Raw genomic sequence first — 19,157 nt, forward strand, 5'->3', positions numbered from 1 at the left:
GGAGAAACAAATCACCAACTTCATATGGAAAGGGAAGAGGCCCCAGATAACTAAAGCATTCCTCAAGAAGGAGAACAAAGTGAAAGGGTTCACACTATCTGATTTTAGAACCTCTTATACTGCCATGGTAGTCAGAACAGCCTGGTACTGCTACAACAACAAATACATAGACCAATGGAACAGAATTGAGAATCCAGACATAAATTCATCCACCTACGAGCAGCTGATATTTGACAAAGGCCCAAAGTCCGTTAACTTGGGAAAAGACAGTCTCTTTCACAAATGGTGCTGGCATAACTGGATATCCATCTGCAAAAAACTGAAACAAGACCTATACCTTATACCATGCACAAAAACTAATTCAAAATGGATCTAAGACTTAAATATAAAATTGAAAATGATAAAGATCGTGGAAGAAAAAATAGGGACAATGCTAGGAGCCCTACTACATGGCATAAACACAGTACAAACCATAAGTAAGAATGCACAAGCACCAGAAAAGAGACTAGATAACTGGGAGCTCCTAAAAATCAAACACTTATGCTCAACAAAAGACTACACCAAAAGAGTCAAAAGACAACCTACAGACTGGGAAAAAAATTTTGGCTACAACTAATCCAATCAGCATCTAATCTCTAAAATCTACAAGATACTTCAAAACCTCAAAAACAAAAAGACAAATGACCCAATTAAAAAATGGGCAAAAGATATGAACAGGCACTTCACCAAAGAAGATATTCAGGCAGCTAACAGACACATTAAGAAATGGTCATGATCATTAGCCATTAGAAAAATGCAGATCAAAACTATGATGAGATATCTTCTCACTTCAACAAGGCTAGCATTAATCCAAAAAACACAAAGTGATAAATGCTAGAGAGGTTTTGGAGAGACTGGAACACTTATCCACTGTTGGTGGGAATGTATAATGGTACAACCACTTTGGAAATCGATTTGGCACTTCCTTAAAAAGCTAGAAATAAGGACTAATGGACCACAGCTACCAAGGCCTCCACCAGACTGTGTCCAGTACAGCTAGATGGTTCCCGGCTACTACAACTGACTTCTCTGACCAGGATCACAAGACAGGGTTCTGGACAAAGCTGGAGAAGGATGTAGAACAAAATTCTAACACACAAAAAAAGACCAGATTTACTGGCCTGAAAGAGACTGGAGAAACCCCAAAAGTATGGCCCCTAGACACCCTTTTAGTTCAGTGGTGAAGTCACTTCTGAGGTTCACCATTCAGCCGGGCATTGGACAACCCCAGATAACAAAACGGGACTAATGAAGCACAACAGTCAAGGGACAAAGACTAGAAGCAATGGGGACTGGAAAGCTGGTGATAGGGAACCCAAGGTTGAGTAAGGACAGTGTTGACATGTAGTGGGGTTGTTAACCATTGTCATAGGGCAACATGTGTACTAACTGTTTAATGAGAAACTATTTTGTTCTGTAAACTTTCATCTAAAGTGAGAGTAACAGCACAATTGGAAGAAAATAATTGATGTCACTGAATTGTGCATGTAGAAATTTTTGAAATGGTGTATCTTTGGCTATGTACATTTTCACCCAAAAAAAAAAAAAAAAAAAGGTCGAGAAGGGAGAGTGTTGACATGTCGTGGGGTTGTTAACCAATGTCATAAAACAATATGTGTACTGACTGTTTAATGGGAAACTATTTGTTCTGTAAACCCTCACCTAAAATACAATTAAAAAAAAAAAAAGTAAAGGAAAAAAAAAAACTAGAAATAGAAGTACCATACGATCCAGCTATCCTACTCCTTAGAATATATCCTAGAGAAATAAGAGCCATCACACGAATAGATGTATGCACATTTATGTTCATTGCAGCACTGTTCACAATAGCAAAAAGACGGAAACAACCCAACTGCCCATCAACGGATGAATGGATAAACAAATTTTAGTATATCCACACAATGGGATACTACACAACGATAAAGAACAACGATGAAGCCGTGAAACATCTTATAACATGGAGGATACTGGAGGTCATTATGCTGAGTGAATTTAGTCAGTCACAGAAGGACAAATATTGTATAAGACCAGTATTAGAAGAACTCAAGAAAAGGTTTAAACACAGAAGAAAACATTCTTTGATGGTTAGGAGAGTGAGGAGGGAGGGTGAGGGTTATTTACTAACTAGATAGTAGATAAGAATTATCTTAGGTGAAGGGGAGGACAGGACACAGTACAGGGGAAGTCAGCACAACTGGACTAAACCAAAGCTAAGAAGTTTCCTGAGTACAATCAAACACTTTGAGGGATAGAGTAGCAGGGGTAGGGCTCTGGGGACCATGCTTTCAGGGGACATCTAGATCAACTGGCATAACAAAACTTATTAAGAAAATATTCTGCATCCTACTTTGGTGAGTGGCATCTAAGGTCTTAAAAGCTTGTAAGCAGCCATCTAAGGTGCATCAATTGGTCCCAACCACCTGGAGTAAAGTAGAATGAAGAACATCAAAGACACAAGGAAAGTATTAGCCCAAGAGACAAAAGGGCCACATAAACCAGAGACTTCATCAGCCTGAGACCAGAAGAACTAGATGGTGTCCAGCTACTACCAATGACCACCCTGACAGGGAACACAACAGAGAGTCTCTGATGGAACAGGAGAAAGGTGGGTGCAGAACTCAAATTCTGGTAAGAAGACCAGACTTAATGGTCTGACTGAGACTGGAGGAATTCCGGAAAGCATGGCCCCTGGATTCCCTATCAACCCAGAACTAAAACAATTTCCAAGGCCAAGTCTTTAGACAGGGATTGGACTGGACTGTTGGACATAAAGTGATACTCGTGAGGAGCGTGCCTTTTAGCTCAAGTAGATACAAGAGACTAAATGGGCAGCTTCTGTCCGGAGGTGAGATGGGAAGGCAGAGAGTGTTAACAGCTGGTTGAATGGACGTGGGGAATCAGGGGTGGAAAGGAGGAGTGTGCTGTCACAGTATGGAGAGGACAGAGTTACATAACAAGGCATGTATAAATTTTTGTATGGGAAAAAAATAATAATAAAAAATAGATTTCACATGCATCTAACAATACCTTGAAAAGTTCTTATTTTGAATTCATGGAAAAGTGGCTAAACCACTGAATGGCAATTTAAATTAAAGCTATCAATTAAAAATATTCAAAACTCTTTGTAATGTGTTAATTGAACAAATATATTTTTTCTAGGAACTGCAGCCATACTCAGTATCTGCTGAGATTATACAGACACTTGAAAACTAAGCATATTATTTTCTTAGAGAAGATTCACTTTAGTGGATTTTGTAATAGAATTCTTTTTCTTGGGGAAAAAATAAAGGAAATGGAAGGAGCTTCTATTTGCATACCAATAGCTAACTTTGCATTTTCAAATCAAATTCCTACCCATTTGGTATTCAAGATAGCATGGAACTCCTATAAATAGAATCAAAGGCATTTTATGAAACTTTTTTTTCTGATTTCTAGCTTCTTGACTTACAATAATACTCCCATAAGAATAACCTATTAAGATTTCAACAAAAGAACCTATTTATACTAGTAATGGACAGCGCCACTTCTATCTATATTTTCCTTGCCCCTATTCAAATTGAATCCCTAATGTGTTTTTCTGTACCTCATAAGAAGTTGCCAGAATGTTAATGGAGGCTCTCTAGACTACGTTTTCCCCAACTACACCACAACACACATTGCTCAAATTTTCTTTAAGCAAAAGCTGGTTCAGCTTCATGGTGTGATTTAAATACCAAGTGCTTCTCTTTTGTATATGACAATATAGAATCATCAGCTATACATAAATACTTTATTCTTGCTTGTTATTGTTTCTTAATCCAGTAAATTGCTATAGTCACAAAACATAATCTTAGATATAGATTAATACTTTATTTCTATTTATGATTTGATGGACATAAGGACATTTTCTAATTAAAGGTGAATTTCATCTGGTACTTCTGGTTTCTTTAATTTTATCCAGATTTATTAATTATTGAGTCCATTTTTTATTTTATTTTATTTTTTTAGTAAAGTAAAAAGAAAGTTTTATTTGGCATATATTCAAAAAGGCAAAAGTGGGAAATTGTACAAGCATGCTGCCAGAGCCATGTCTGCCTGAATTCAAGGAAATTACAGAATAGACAAGAATAGGAGGACAGACAAGCATGCTGCCCCAGCCATGTCTGCCCGAGTCCCCGTGTTTTATTTTTAACATAAATTTAAATGTGTTGAAATAAAATATTAAAGGAAAAAACAAACAAAAAAAATTAATGAAAAAATTGCTTAAATGATAATGTACATCTTGTACTGATTTAATCAACCCCTTTTATACAGTACTTTGATAAACAGGGCAAAATCAAATTATTTTTAAGTACTTCAATATTGATTTTAAAAATCTTGAGATTCTTATTATGCCACTTGGGAGCCAGAGGTTTAATTCAAATAAAATTTACACCTGGGTACATGTGTTTTTAACAAGATTTTCATCATATGGTCCCCTAGTTAATTTGTATCCCCCTTCTTGTTAAGTGATGCAACAAACTTTGAACCTGAGACGTTATGCCTCATCCAAATCCAGAAACAACTAACCACAGGTGTAGACCATGTGAGCTGGTGAAAATGGGGCCATGAGGATGGTGGTGCATAGAAAAATATGATCATCTTAAAGTGAACCTAGGCACTTTTTATATACTCAAGGTATTTTTACTAGTAGTCTTTGAAATATTTAGGCAGGTGGCTAGGTATGATTTTGGTCTGTCGAACAGATGTGTATCTATGTCTAACAGATTGTTAAAACCTAAAGGTTAATAAAAGAATAAGAGGTGCGACCATGAGTAGGCTTTGATATGAGGCCATAGTGTAAGTTAAGTATGAGGTTGACACAGTATATAAAGAGGCACATTAAAGATAGCATTTCCTTAACTGCAAAGAGATACTTAAATGTTTCCATTGCCATTGGATTTGGGGAGGCATAACCCTGTGTTAGATTATTATCAGGTTGTATGCAGTTGTAGTGAAATGAGAGACATCAGAGTGAAATTTAAAAAGTCAATTGTTAATTTCCTTGACAATTAAAACTAGGAATACCTAGGAGTTGTTAAAGACATTATATTATCATTCTACAGAATATAGTGTTTCAAACGAAATTCTGTATTTGATGCATTTGAGTTTGCTCTTGAAAATTATAGATGCTTTTAAAAAATGAAATTCTTTACAACAGATGAAATTAAATATTTGGATGCTATAGTTAGTGTCTTCTTAAGCAACCCTTTGAAATCTTCTGCTCAGCTTTTACTTCATCATTTCTTCCATTGCTTTAGGCTACTCTGTTCAAAAGCAAGTTTCAGAGTCTCTTCTGACATCCATTTTGGTCTTTTCTTTCTTTCCTGTCTTTTCAAGTTACCTTGTGTTTTCTTCATGTATGATGTCCTTGATGTCATCCCACAACTTGTCTGGTCTTCGGTCATTACTGTTTTTAGAAGATTAGAAGATTTCAAAGGGTGGATCGAGAAGACAAAGTAAAGTATTATAATGAAATATGCAAAAACCTGGAGTTAGAAAACCAAAAGGGAAGAACATGCTTGGTATTTCTCAAGCTGAAAGAACTGAGGAAAAAATTCAAGCCTCGAGTTGTAATATTGAAGGATTCTATTGGCAAAATCCACCACTTGTCAGTTTGTAGTAATGTGGTGTTTGCGTGTTGCTGTGGTACTGGAAGCTGTGCTACCGGTATTTCAAATACCAGCAAGGTCACCCATGGTGGACAGGTTTCAGTGGAGCCTCCAGACTAAGGCAGACTGGGAAGAAGGACCAGGCGATGGGCTTCCAAAAAAACTGGCCAGTGAAAACCTTATGGATAGCAGCAGAACATTGTATGATATAGTGTCAGAGGATAAGCCTCTCAAGTTGAAACACACTCAAAATATGAATGGGGAAGTTATGCCTCCTCAAAGTAGAGTTGACCTTAATGATGTTGATGGAGTCAAGCTTTTGTGACCTTCATTTGCTGATATGACAGGACTCAAAATTAGAAGAAACAACTGCAAACATCCATTAATAATCAGAACATGGAATGTATGATGTATAAATCAAACAAAATTGGAAGCTGTCAAAAAAGAAATGAAATGCTTGAAGATTGATATCCTAGGTATTAGTGAGCTGAAATGGACTGATATTGTCCAGTTTGTATCTAACAACTATATGGTCTACTATGCTGGGAATGACAAATTGAAGAGAAATGGCATCACATTTATTGTCAAAAAGAACATTTCCAGAGCTGTTCTGAAATACAACACTGTCAGTGATAGGATAATATCCATACACCTGCAAGGAAGACCAATTAATATGACTATTATTCAAATTTACTCACCAACCACTAAGGCCAAAGGTGAAGTAATTGAAGATTTTTACCAAGTTCTGCAGTCTGAAATTGGTCAAACATGCAATCAATTTGCATTTATAATTACTGGTGATTGGAATGTAAAAGTTGGAAACAAAGAAGAAGGATCAGTAGTTGGAAAAAATGGTCTTGATGATAGAAATGACTTGGGAAATCACATTATAGAATTTTGTAAGACCAACGACTTATTCACTGGAAGTATCTTTTTTTTTTTTTTAACAGCATAAATGGCGACTGTACACGTGCACCTTGCTAGATGGAATACACAGGAATCAAACAGACTACATCTGTGGAAAGAGGCGATGGAAAAGCTCAAGATCATCAGTCAGAAAAATGCCAGGTGTCAACTGCAGAACAGGCCATCAATTGCTCGTATCCAAGTCCAAGCTGAAGATGAAGAAAATTAAAAGAAGTCCACAAGAGCCAAAGTACAACCTTGAGTATATCCCACCTGAATTTAGAGACCATCTCAAAAATAGATTTGATGCATTGAACACTAATGACCAAAGACCAGATGAGTTGTGTGATGACAGTGAGGACATCATGTATGAAGAAAGCCAAAATTCATGAAAAAGACAGAAGAGAAAGAAAAGACCAAAATGGATGTCAGAAGAGAATCTAAAACTTGCTCTTGAACATAGAGTAGCTGAAGCTAAAGGAAGAAATGATGAAGTAAATGAGATAAATAGAATATTTCAAAGGATAGCTCAAGAAGACAAAGTAAAGTATTATAAAGAAATGTATAAAGACCTGGAGTTAGAAAACCAAAAGGGAAGAACATGCTCAACCTTTCTCTAGTGGAAAGAACTGAAGAAAAAATTCAAGCCTCAAGTTGCAATATTGAAGGATTCTACGGGGAAAAAAACGACTCAGAAAACATCAAAAGAAGATGGTAGGAATACACAGAGTCCCTGTACCAAAAAGAATTGGTTGACCTTCAGCCATTTCAGGAGGTACCATATAATCAAGAACTGATGGTACTGAAGAAGTTTAAGCTGCACTGAAAGCATAAGCAGAAAACAAGACTCCAGTAATTGACGGAATACCAATTAAGATGTTTCAACAAACAGATGCAAAGCTAGAAGCACTTATTCGTCTATGCCAAGAAATTTGGAAGACAGCTACCTGGCCAACTGGCTGGAAGAGATCCATATACATGCCTATTCCAAAGAAAGATGATCCAATGGAATGCAGAAACTATCTAGAAATATCATTAATATCACATGCAAGTAAAATTATGCTAAAGATAATTCAAAAACAGTTGCAGCAGTACATTAACAGGGAACTGCCAAAAATTCAAGCCAGATTCAGAATAGGATGTGGAAGGAAAGATATCATTGCTGATGTCAGATGGGTCCTGGCTGAAAGCAGAGACTACCAGAAAGATGTTTACCTGTGTTTTATTGACTATGCAAAGGCATTCGACTGTATGGATCATAACAAATTATGGACAACATTACAAAGAATGGGAATTCCAGAACACTTAATTGTGCTCATGTGGAACCTGTACATAGACCAAGAGGTAGTCATTCAAACAGAACAAGGGGATACTGCATGATTTAAGATCAGGAAAGGTGTGTGTCAATGTTGTTATCCCTTCACCATACTTATAAATCTGTATGCTGAGCAAATAATCTGAGAAGCTGGACTCTATGAAGAATAACGTGGCATCAGGATTGGAAGAAGACTTCTTAACTGCCTGTGATGTGTAGATGACACAACCCTGCTTGCTGAAAGTGAAGAGGACTTGAAGAACTTACTAATGAAGATCAAAGACTACAGCCTTCGGTATGAATTACACACCTCAACATAAATAAAATAAAAATCCTCAAAACCAGATCAATAAGCAACGTCATGATAAATGGAGAAAATATCGAAATTGTCAAGGATTTCATTTTATTTGGATCCATAATCAACGCTCATGGAAGGAACAGTCAAGAAATCAAACGGTGTATTGCACTGGGGATATCTGCTGCAAAAGACCTCTTTAAAGTGTTAAAAAGCAAAGATGTCACTTTGAGGACTAAGGTGAGCCTGACCCAAGCCATAGTATTTTCAATCACCTGAACAATGAATAAGGAAGACCAAAGAATAATTGATACCTTTGCATTATGATGTTGGCGAAGAATATTGAGTATATCATGGACTGCCAGAAAAACAAACAAATCTGTCTTGGAAGAAGCACAGCCAGAATGCTCCTTAGGAGGGAAGATGGCGAGACTTTCTCTTACGTACTTTGGACATGTTATCAGGGGGCACCAGTCCCTGGAGAACGACATCATGCTTGGTAAAGTACAGGGTCAGTGCAAATGAGGAAGACCCTCGACGAGATGGATTGACATAGTGGCTGCAACAATGGGCTCAAACGTGGCAACAATTGTGAGGATTGCTCAGGACCGGGCAGTGTTTTGTTCTATTGTACATAGGATCACTATGAGTTGGAACCCACTCAATAGCACTTAACAACAACAACAAAATTTAGAAAGGTTGTGTTCATTTTCCTAAAAACTGAGAAACAGGATTGATGTGAGGAGTAAAAAGGTGATGAGTTAAAATGCTTAGCAAGATACCTGGCACATGTACATGCTCAACAAATGAAGGTATTATCAGATATTATTTTTTTGTTATCATCATTGGGTTTAGTCCATTTGGTGCTCTATCTTCACTTCATAATAATCGGAATTTTTAAAGTAGACAACATGTTTACATGATTTAAAATTCAAGAGTAACAAATAGTCTTGTGAGGATATATCAAATCCCTACTTTTCATTTCTCTGCCACTTTAATTCTAACACCAGCTGCACATGCAACACTTCTGCCTCTCACTCTAACTATCAAGAGCTAGGTCAGATTTCACAAGTTAAACAACACAGTTCTCCAGACTGTCACATCTGCCCAAGACCTCAGATGCCAGCCACAACTGATGGCTCCCACTACTCCCTCAGGTTTGATAATTCACTGGAACAATGCACAGAACTCATGGAAAGCACTATACTTACAGTTATGGTTTTATTACAGCAAAAAGGATACATGTGAAGAGATGCATAGTGCAAGGTCTTGGAGGGTTCCCAGTGTGGAACTTCCATGTCTCGAATAGGTATATGCTACCCTCCTACCTGCACTTATGTCTTAAAAAACCAGGAAGCCCATGGACTTTCACGTCCAGAGCCTTTTTGGGGGCCTTATTTATGTAGGCGTGATTGGTTGAATCCTCCCCTCCTCCTTCCCATTACAGGGAGCAACTCAAGTGAACATACCAGGATATTCACTTGCCAGTTCCAATTAAATCCCCGATCCTAGAAGGGGATCTTCTGATGGATATCAACATGTCCTAGTTTAATGTACTCCTCAGATTCCCATAGTGATTTCCATGGAATCATGCCCCATATGGTCATCCCTTTCATAGGCTAGTTTTCCATTGCCCATCTGCCTAATCATATGGCCAGGCCATTGGTCACTACTCATGAGTTGATAAAAACCCAAACATAGGGGCTTTTATTATAGCTCAGTTCTTCCATTACTGCAAGGCAAACAGCATGCAGTTCAGCCCATTGAGCCAATTTATTCCTACCTTCTTCAATCAGTCTTTCCATTCACTGGTCTTAATGCAGCAGCTTTGCAGACAGACACTGTTTATGTACCTTGTAACTGCCATCCATAAACCAAGAGGCTTTCTGTTGGTCAGTTGAGAGCTGTTTGTAAGGCACTGTCCACATAGCAGAGCCCTGGTGGCACAGTGGTTAAGCGTTCGCTGCTAACCAAAAAGCTCAGCAGTTTGAATTCACCAGCTGCTCTTAGCAGCCCTATGGGGGCAGTTCTACTCTGTCCTATAGGGCCACTATGAGTTGGAACGGACTCAATGGCAATTGATTTGGTTTTTGGTTTTATCCCCATAGCAATAAGTTCTGACAGCTCCTCAGGTGGTTCCAGAGTCAGTCCTAAAGGAAATTAGCTCCTTGTTTGTGAGTCCTCCTTGCATTCCCCTGGTAGTATGTTCCTGTAGAAACCATAACCATTTTATTATGAAATTCTTCTATGCCTTGCCCTCCCTATTAAAACATTTCTCTGACATCACCCAAGATAATATGGGTATTTCAGGTTTCAAGATTATTTTAGGTCCTTCAGTCATAGTGGTAGTCTTAGTCAAAGTCCAATATCCAGCTAGCATGTGTCCTTCAAATGGAAATCTCCTGGTCCAAAATCCCAGTAGCTGAGCTTTCAGCATAAGCGCTAGTCTATGCCCCACACAGGACTATTGTACGGTGAATTTGTCCATATTGGCACTCCAGCTTCTGTCCTATACTATTTGAAATTAACCTGTGTGGGCTCAGGAAAGCTTACTGGTTCTTATTTAGCATATCCAATTAGTATTGAATGAGGGGCAGATTTAAATGCCTTCATTTTACAACACTAGATAAACATTCTTTAGTTAGACAAATGTTTATTCTCATAATATTTTCACGTTAAAAAAAAAACTAAACTGTTGCATGTATTGGAAATTCTTCATTCCCCTCCTCTTTCCAACCCACTGCTTCCCTTCTTACAGATAAATCATATTATCAGCTCCTTCTGTACACTTCAGAGGTATTTTACATATATACAGGCAAATATCTATCTATACCTTGCTAATTATTAGACTTTTGTTGTCTGTAGTTTCCGTCTTGCTTTCTTTGACCTCCTTGGAATTGACCACTGGTTATATGATTTTTGGTGATTACTGGCTACCTCTTGGTCTATCTAGGCTCTTAGTCTTACCCCAATTCTGTCATCTAACAATGGGAATTTTCAATTCCTGTCCTAAAATTTCCCACATTCTTCTTTCCTGTTTTCTGAAATAAAAACCTACTCTAAAGAAAACTTCTGAAATTTGATAATATTTTAATACTCAGTTAATAATGAATATTCACACCAGAATGACTCTGCTCTGGTTTTATTTCTCTCTTACCTGATATGTAGGGATTTAAAAGATGATCAGAAAACAAAAGTCCAGTAAATACTACCTTTTTGGTCTGGGAAAGGGTTTCATACACTATGTGGAAAGTCTGTTAATAGACTGCTTTCATCCTTCTAAGTACCTCCACTTCAGGCAAGCCATCTTCCCAGTCTGTGAGTCCATGTCCATCTTTAAGGAGTTTAAGCCAAGTGGTTTCTAAAATCCTAAGCACTAACATAATGAGTCTATTTTATTTCTTGCTATCATCCCACAATACAAATATCAACAGAAACATGGAGAAATAGTGAGAATGTGAATAAATCTAGAAAATTTAAAAGCCAATAGGTATCAGTTACTTCCACATTTCCAGAAGACTGAGGTTTTAGTTGAAAGGTTAGCATCTCCAATTTTTGCCATAGGAATACTCAAAAAAGATGCATTTAAAACATTACTGTATTAACTTTAAGGGCCAGTTCAAAATAAGAATTTGGATTCTTTTTGTTGAATTCTTTAAAATTATTATAATATAGCATATGGAAATAGAAATTCAACCATAAAAAGGAATGAAATGGAAATTTAAAATATCTCTTAAAATCCATTACCATCAAGTTGAATTCCTACTCATAGGGACCCTATAGGACCGAGCAGAACTGCCTCATAGGGTTTCCAAGGCTGTAAATCCTTACAGAAGTAGACTGCCTTACCTGTCTTCCACTGAACAGCTGGGGCTGGGGGTTGAAACACTGACCTTTCAGTTAGTAGCTGAGCACTTAACCACTGCACCACCAGGGCTCCTTAAATTATCTCTTATCTAGCCTCCCAGAGACAGCTTTAGTAGTAATGGATGCTGTTGGTGCGTTTTCAACTTGGGATAGGGACATCTGAGTGGATTCACTTGAGAACCTTGAACCCTAGAATTCTCTAAAACTTCTGGACCTTTAGAAATGGCCTAATTCTCCTTGTTAGAAGTTGACACTCCTCTGGCTTCTTGCTTGGAGACCAGGCTGAAGCCTCAAATGAGGCTGGTACATTAAAGACTATGCTTGTCTTTCTCAGGATACTGACATCACAGCTCCTGAGAACCAGAACAATAATTGGATTAAGTCCTAGCATGCCTTATATGAGATTTTAGCTAAGGAAGTACAGAGTATATAACAAAGGAGCTACAGGTCCTAGCTAACATGAATCAGCATCACCCAGGAGAGTCCTGGGAGTGATACTAAGGGTGCTTAATCAAGCAGGGTGAAATATAAAACTGGATAAAGGAGAGTTTGCAGATATGGGGTACTCTTCTGCGATGCAGGACTTAACACACTGGTGGGAAAACATGAACCATTCTCATTTGCTGCTGAGATAGCATTTAGAAGTTTGGAAAAAGCTATGACTGAGATAAAACAAAGGATGATAACAGAACTGCCATGAAAGATTGTGGAGAAAGGGACTGAAACACTCAGAAAAGCAAATGTACTAGGATGAATGAAAACAAAAAAAAACAAAGCTGTTGCTAGCGAATGGATTCCGACTCATAGTGACCCTATACGACAGAGTAGAACTGCCTCATAGGGTTGCCAAGGAGCGGCTGGTGGATTCAAACTGCCAACCTTTTGGGTTAGCAGCCGAGCTCCTAACCACTGTCCAACCAGGCCTCCGGGATGAATTAATATACTATGTAAGACTGGAATGCCAACCAGCTGCCTGTATTCCTTAGGCAAGTTCAGAAAACCCACAATTTACCAAGGTATCAAAAATATGCTGCCAAGACGAGATGTTGTTATAGAACAGGAATTCCTAGTAGTAATGGGGATAATCAATCCAAGCATAGCAGAAGACAGGTCGCTGCATTTGTCAGAAGCGAGGTGAATGTTGTGATCATAATGGGCAGCTTATTGGAATGGCATCCAGGAGAACCTCACCTGCAAAGATGTATGGAAACAGCTTATAGAACCTGACATTCCCAGAGTCAAGAAATATGGGCAACTTACAATGGAACTATAATAGGGATAAATATTTAAATAGGTAGATATAGATATACAATCAAGAGATAAAGTTGACATATGATCAAAAGAAAAAGATACAAGATACAGCACTGCTCTTGTTGTGGTATATTTATTAGGGCAGATTAACAGTGTTTCTGGTACATGTATGTGGCAGTTAATCTAGTGAATGTGTTATTTTTAATTCCTGATAGGAAGGAGCATCAGAAACAGTTCATATTTACATGGGGTGAAAGACACATTCACCACCTTTCTACAGGGTAATGTCAATCCTCTTAATTTCTGTGCCAACATATTTTGAAGGGATTTAGACCATCTGGATATTCTGCAGAACATTACATTGGTCCATTAAATTGATGACATCATGCTAATTGAAACTGACAATCCCTGGATACCCTAAAATTTTGCATACCTTCATCTACAGTATACCGAGAAAGTTCTGCAATTTCAGTTTCATTTACTGTATACCAACCAAGTCAACTCTTAGAACCACTCCTACTTGTTTCATTAGCACAGTGAATCCAGAATCTCTGTTTAATGCACTAATATCAAAACATTTGGATTGATGCAACATTATATTCCCTCCACCTTGATCCTTTTGAATTTACCCAGTTTCTGCCTGGGTGAATACGAATTAAACTGGCAAAATCTTTCAGTTCTTTTGATGTGTGTATTATCTTGAGTCACACTTTCTAACTTATCTCCAGAGTCTGCTGGGACTGGAGTCTGGTTAAAGGTCTCGAAGCAGTGAGAGATGGGAGATACAGATTTTGAAGAATATCAGCAGCCCCATGCAAGGCAGCTATGGGGTGGGGAGGCTGCATTACAATTCTTCAGTCAAGGAAGACCAACTTCGCAGACAGAGGAACAAGGGTGGCTTCTACTGACAAAGGAAGCTTGGAAGGATTTAAGAATTCAAAGTCCTCAGATTTGTTTAAAGCTGATGACATGTCCTTAATCCCCCAATTCAGGGTTTCACTTCTTACAATCAATGCCCTAATATTAATATAAGAGATCCAATCAGGTTGATATAATTTATCACAAGCAGGATTAGACTTTGGATTTGATTTTCAGAAATCTTAGTCCTGTGGCTACTGGAGTTAAGGGGTTTTGTTTTGGTTTTCTTTTGTTTTGTTTTTATTGTTAGGGCAATCAGAAGTGTTTTAATCCCTTACTTAAAGCTTGAACTGGGAATTTAAAAACCTTATCTCATCATTTTCTTTTCCAAGTGTGCCAGCACACATAGAAACAACCAACCAACCTTATTACACTTTTTATTTTCATTAAAATGTTCTAGTGGAATTGCCACCGCATGCCATGAACTACCAGTGTCTCCATTATTTCTGACAACAGGGTCAATAACATCTCTATGCTTACTGAAAATTCCCTCAATAATCAGCTATAGTATATAAATTATATCTAATAATATATTGTGATTATATGAAAACTACATAGAGCAAAATTACATAGTAGTGTAATTGAACTCACTTAAAGAAGAATGTCCCAAGCATCAAAGTCAGACAACTTTTCTTTTCTTATGTTCATCAAATGAACAGTCATGTCATTCTGTACTTTGCTTTATATTTGGAACATTGTTTTTGTACAAGGTTTTTGAGTTTCTAAATGATTTTTTTTCTTGTACACATGATAATCAGTTGTGTTCACCTTGTTACTAAGATCATATTTGTTGCATAAACTCTATTTTATTTTTGAAAATATTTTTTTAGGTATTCCTTGCTTCCCTAATACCTCATGTTACCAATCACTTTCAAGGCTTGCGTGCTGTCCTGTTGATATTCTAGGCTTTCTTTTATTGTACTTCTGTTATTTAGGTCCAGCATTTTCTCTTTTGGATTTTTCGTTGTTGTTAGAACCTATCTTCAGTTGTATTTTTCAGAAACGATATAAGCTGTAGTGCCATGTTTCCTATGTATTAGATGAATGCGTATATTTGAGTTACTTCCTGGATGTTCTCTGCAAAAGGTCAGCAACCATTTTCTGTAAAGAGTCAGATAGTAAATATTTTACTTCGTAAAATACATTTGTAAATATGGTTTTGCAAGCCATAGATTCTGTCTTGGAAACTACTTAACTGCTATTGTTGGCCAAAAGCAACCACAGTCAATATGTAAACAAATAGGCATGACTGTGTTCCAAAGAGACCTTATTTATAGACACTGAAATTAGAATTCTATATAATTTGCACATCTCATAGAATAATTTTTTTTTTTTTTAATTTTCAACCATTTAAAATGTAAAAGCTCATCTCAGCTGGTGTACCTTCTTAAAAACGAGGCAAACAAAATTTGGCCTACAGGCTGTAGTTTGCCAATTCTGCTCTATTCTGTTTTTTATTGTCAGTTTACCTATACTTGCATCAATACCACTTTGTCTTAAGTATTATAGTTTTAAAATAAGTCTTGATGAATGATAAACTTAGCCATTGAATTATTAATTTCAGATATTATATTTTTCAATTCTACCATATCCATCTGTTTTTTGTTAATTCATTGTAATTCTCTAGTGAAATTTTCTAATCTTTTATTATTGTCAACATATTTCTTTATTCTCTTGAAAATATTAATTATGGTTATTTTAAAATTCTTTTCTGTTAACTCTAATATCTGTCTATCTGGACCAATTGTCTATTTTTTTAATTTGGTCTTGCTTATGTGGTCTTGCGTTTTTGCAGAACTATTAATTTGGTTGGATGCTGGAAATTATACCAAAAGAACCTTAGAGGCTCCCGGTGATAAACTGTCCAGAGAAGGTTCCTTTTTCTTTTATTTGTCAGAGATCACTGCAATGTAATCTGGAATCAGTTGGGATCAGGGATGGCAGTTTTGTAAAATTATTCTAATTTTTGTTCATTTTTGATGCTAGGGCATGAACTTCCATGGATTTCAACTGAAATCTAGGCAAGGGTCCCTCTTCTCAGCCCTGAAAAACAGTGGAAGATTCAATTCTGTCCTTCAGCACTCATCTTAACCATTAGCTTTCTGACCAATGTTCGCCATTTTGCAAGTATCTTGAGATGGAGGAGACTAGCCTTGTATTTGGGGCACTCCAAGACTCTAATTCTGTCACTAAGATGACTGAAAAAAAATCTCTGGCCTCAAAGCAGCATTCTGCCAAATACCAAGCCTATTTTCTCAGCTGCTAGCTACTGTCCAGAACAAGAAAGTGGTTCATGGTGAAAGTGGCTATAAGTCCTCACTGTCAATTCCCTTTCCTTCTAGAGCTTTTATCGTCACCTCTTTTGTGTTCAGGACCTCCTTCTGATGGGTCTGTGTTTCCTAAACATTTTAAGACTGCAGATTCCACTCTGCTTTTCAGACACTGTGCTTTTTGGCTTCCTTGCAGCCTTAGAATTCAGCAAACGCCTTCAGAACACAAATTCAGCCTTGTGTTGGGCCCCTCAAATATCCAATTTTGTTATTCCCTCTCTGTGCAACCGTTAAAAGCTTTGCTGGGTTTCTGTTTCCCTTTGCTGAGGACCTTTGCTTGGGTCAAGTTTGTTTCCTAATCCCAGAAGCTCAGAATCACCAAGCTTCCCCAGGGGAAAAAAGCTGCCTATTGTTAGCATACCTCTGAATGATGAAACCATCTCTGAAATTTTAGGGCCTCTTTCTTTCCACAGCTCTCTGATGCCTTTAATAAATATGAATTTTACAATTTAACCATTTTTTCTAGTTGCTGTACTGAGCACTTTGGTCTTGTCTAGCCTTCTTACTCGGAAGCAGAATTTCTTAACTAGGAATTACGTGTATTTAGTTGGAGCTCTTTGGTGATGCTTTGGGGTGAGAAAGGAGGAAACTTGTTATTGTTGTTTAAAGATTTATGATACCAGAATATAGATATCTTTATCTTGTGGCACTAGATCCTCCAGTTCTCTTGGGAAAATAAGCTTAGTTTCTATATAAAAATGATATTTCTAACTCTAAGTCTCCTTGGTAAGCCTCTTTGTAGTCCTTCAGGGAAGATGTGCTTCTTCCATGCTGTACTCCAGGCTATAATTTCCTTCATATTCTTCATTTCCTTGTTTTTTCATTCTTAAGTTAAATTTTCACTAATATTCAGCTGCCATTCTCTTCATTGTTGGGGATTTGTTTCAATGAGGGTCTTTGAAGGTAGATAATGCAGGTGATCAGTCCACCACTTACCTATATAGCTTCTCATAGATATTATGAAATATTTTACATTATTTTTAAAATTTGAAAAATATATTCTACTATTAAGTTTTTAAGTGAGAATTTAATTTACCTTGACATTTTAAAGTATATGAAGATAGTTACAGATTAATTAAGTAACAATTTGGCCAAAATATTACATTCTTTCATAGCTTATATGGCTAAGCAACTGTCTTAGTTATCTAGTGCTGCTATAACAGAAATTCCACAAGTAGATGGCTTTAACAAACAGAAATTTATTCTCTTACAGTCTAGGAGGCTAAAAATCCAAATTCAAGGTGCCAGCTCCAAGGGAAGGATTTCTCTGTCTGTTGGTTCTGGGGAAAGGTCCTTGTCGTCAATTTTCCCCTGGTCTAGGAGCTTCTCAGTGCCAGGACCTGGGGTCCAAAGGATGCATTCTGCTCCTTGCACTTCTTTCTTAGTAGCATGAGGTCCCCCTCTTCTCTATTTGCTTCTCTCTTTTATATCTCAAAAGATATTGACTCAAGATACAACCTAATCCTGTAGATTATGGCCTGCCTCATTAACATAACTGCATCTAATCCTGCCTCATTAACATCATAGAGGTTAGGATTTACAACACATAAGAAAATTACATCAATCATAAAATGGAGGACAACCACACAATAGTAGGAATCAAGGCCTAGCCAAGTTGACACACATTTTTGGGGGACACAATTCAATCCATAACAGCAACTAAATTATACACACAGAGCACTGTAAGGAGACTTCTACCTCCACTTTTACATAGTGTAATTTTATTAGAGAATAACTTTCTAAACTAAAATGAATTATATTTTATTTTATTTATTACTTTAATTAAAATCTCCAGTGAGTTAACGCATTAAGATATATACCCTTAATTGCTTTGAATTGATAAGTGACAGGTGGTTTAATTTGGTGATTTCTTGGCTTGATAGAATACCTCCTTAATTCTTCAAGTCTGCATGGAAGGTCAAATCATTGACTTTTAAATTTTGATGTGTTTCATTTATTTTTTTCCCTGTTCCATCTTGCCAGAACAGCCATCAAACATATTGCCATCAAGTCAATTCCTACTCATAGTGACCCTATAGGACAGAGTATAACTACCCTGCAAGGTTTCTAAGCCTGTAAATCTTTATGGAAGCAGACTGCCACATCTTTCTCCCACATAGAGGCTACTGTGTTCGAATCACTGACCTCTCAGTTCACAGCTGAGTGCTTTAACCACTGTGCCACCGGGGCTCCTTAGAACAGCCATAATACCCCTTATTTTCTGCATACTACATCACCAGTGTTCATCGTCTATGAACAGATGCAATCAGGCTAATTACACTGTCACTGAGTACTTTTCAAAATTCTGATTTAATTGAGACAGAATAACTGTCAATTTATGTCAAAGTTGAAATTAAGCCAGGTTATATAATGAGAAATAAAATAATATGTTTATGATAATATTCTTGGTATGCTAAGAGTATTATATTAAATATAAATTAGTTTAAATATTTGGCCTTAATCTAGCAAGAAGATTCTTGCATGCTCTTTCAATATTAAAATATACATAGAGAAATTAAAATACTTTAAAAGTGATGGCTTTCTCCTGGCCCAGATGGCTTCACTGGAGAATTCTACAAAACATTCACAGAAGAGCTTGTACCAGT

The sequence above is a fragment of the Trichechus manatus genome, unplaced genomic scaffold, assembly GCF_000243295.1.
Source record: "Trichechus manatus latirostris isolate Lorelei unplaced genomic scaffold, TriManLat1.0 scaffold00085, whole genome shotgun sequence".
Classification (NCBI taxonomy): domain Eukaryota; kingdom Metazoa; phylum Chordata; class Mammalia; order Sirenia; family Trichechidae; genus Trichechus; species Trichechus manatus.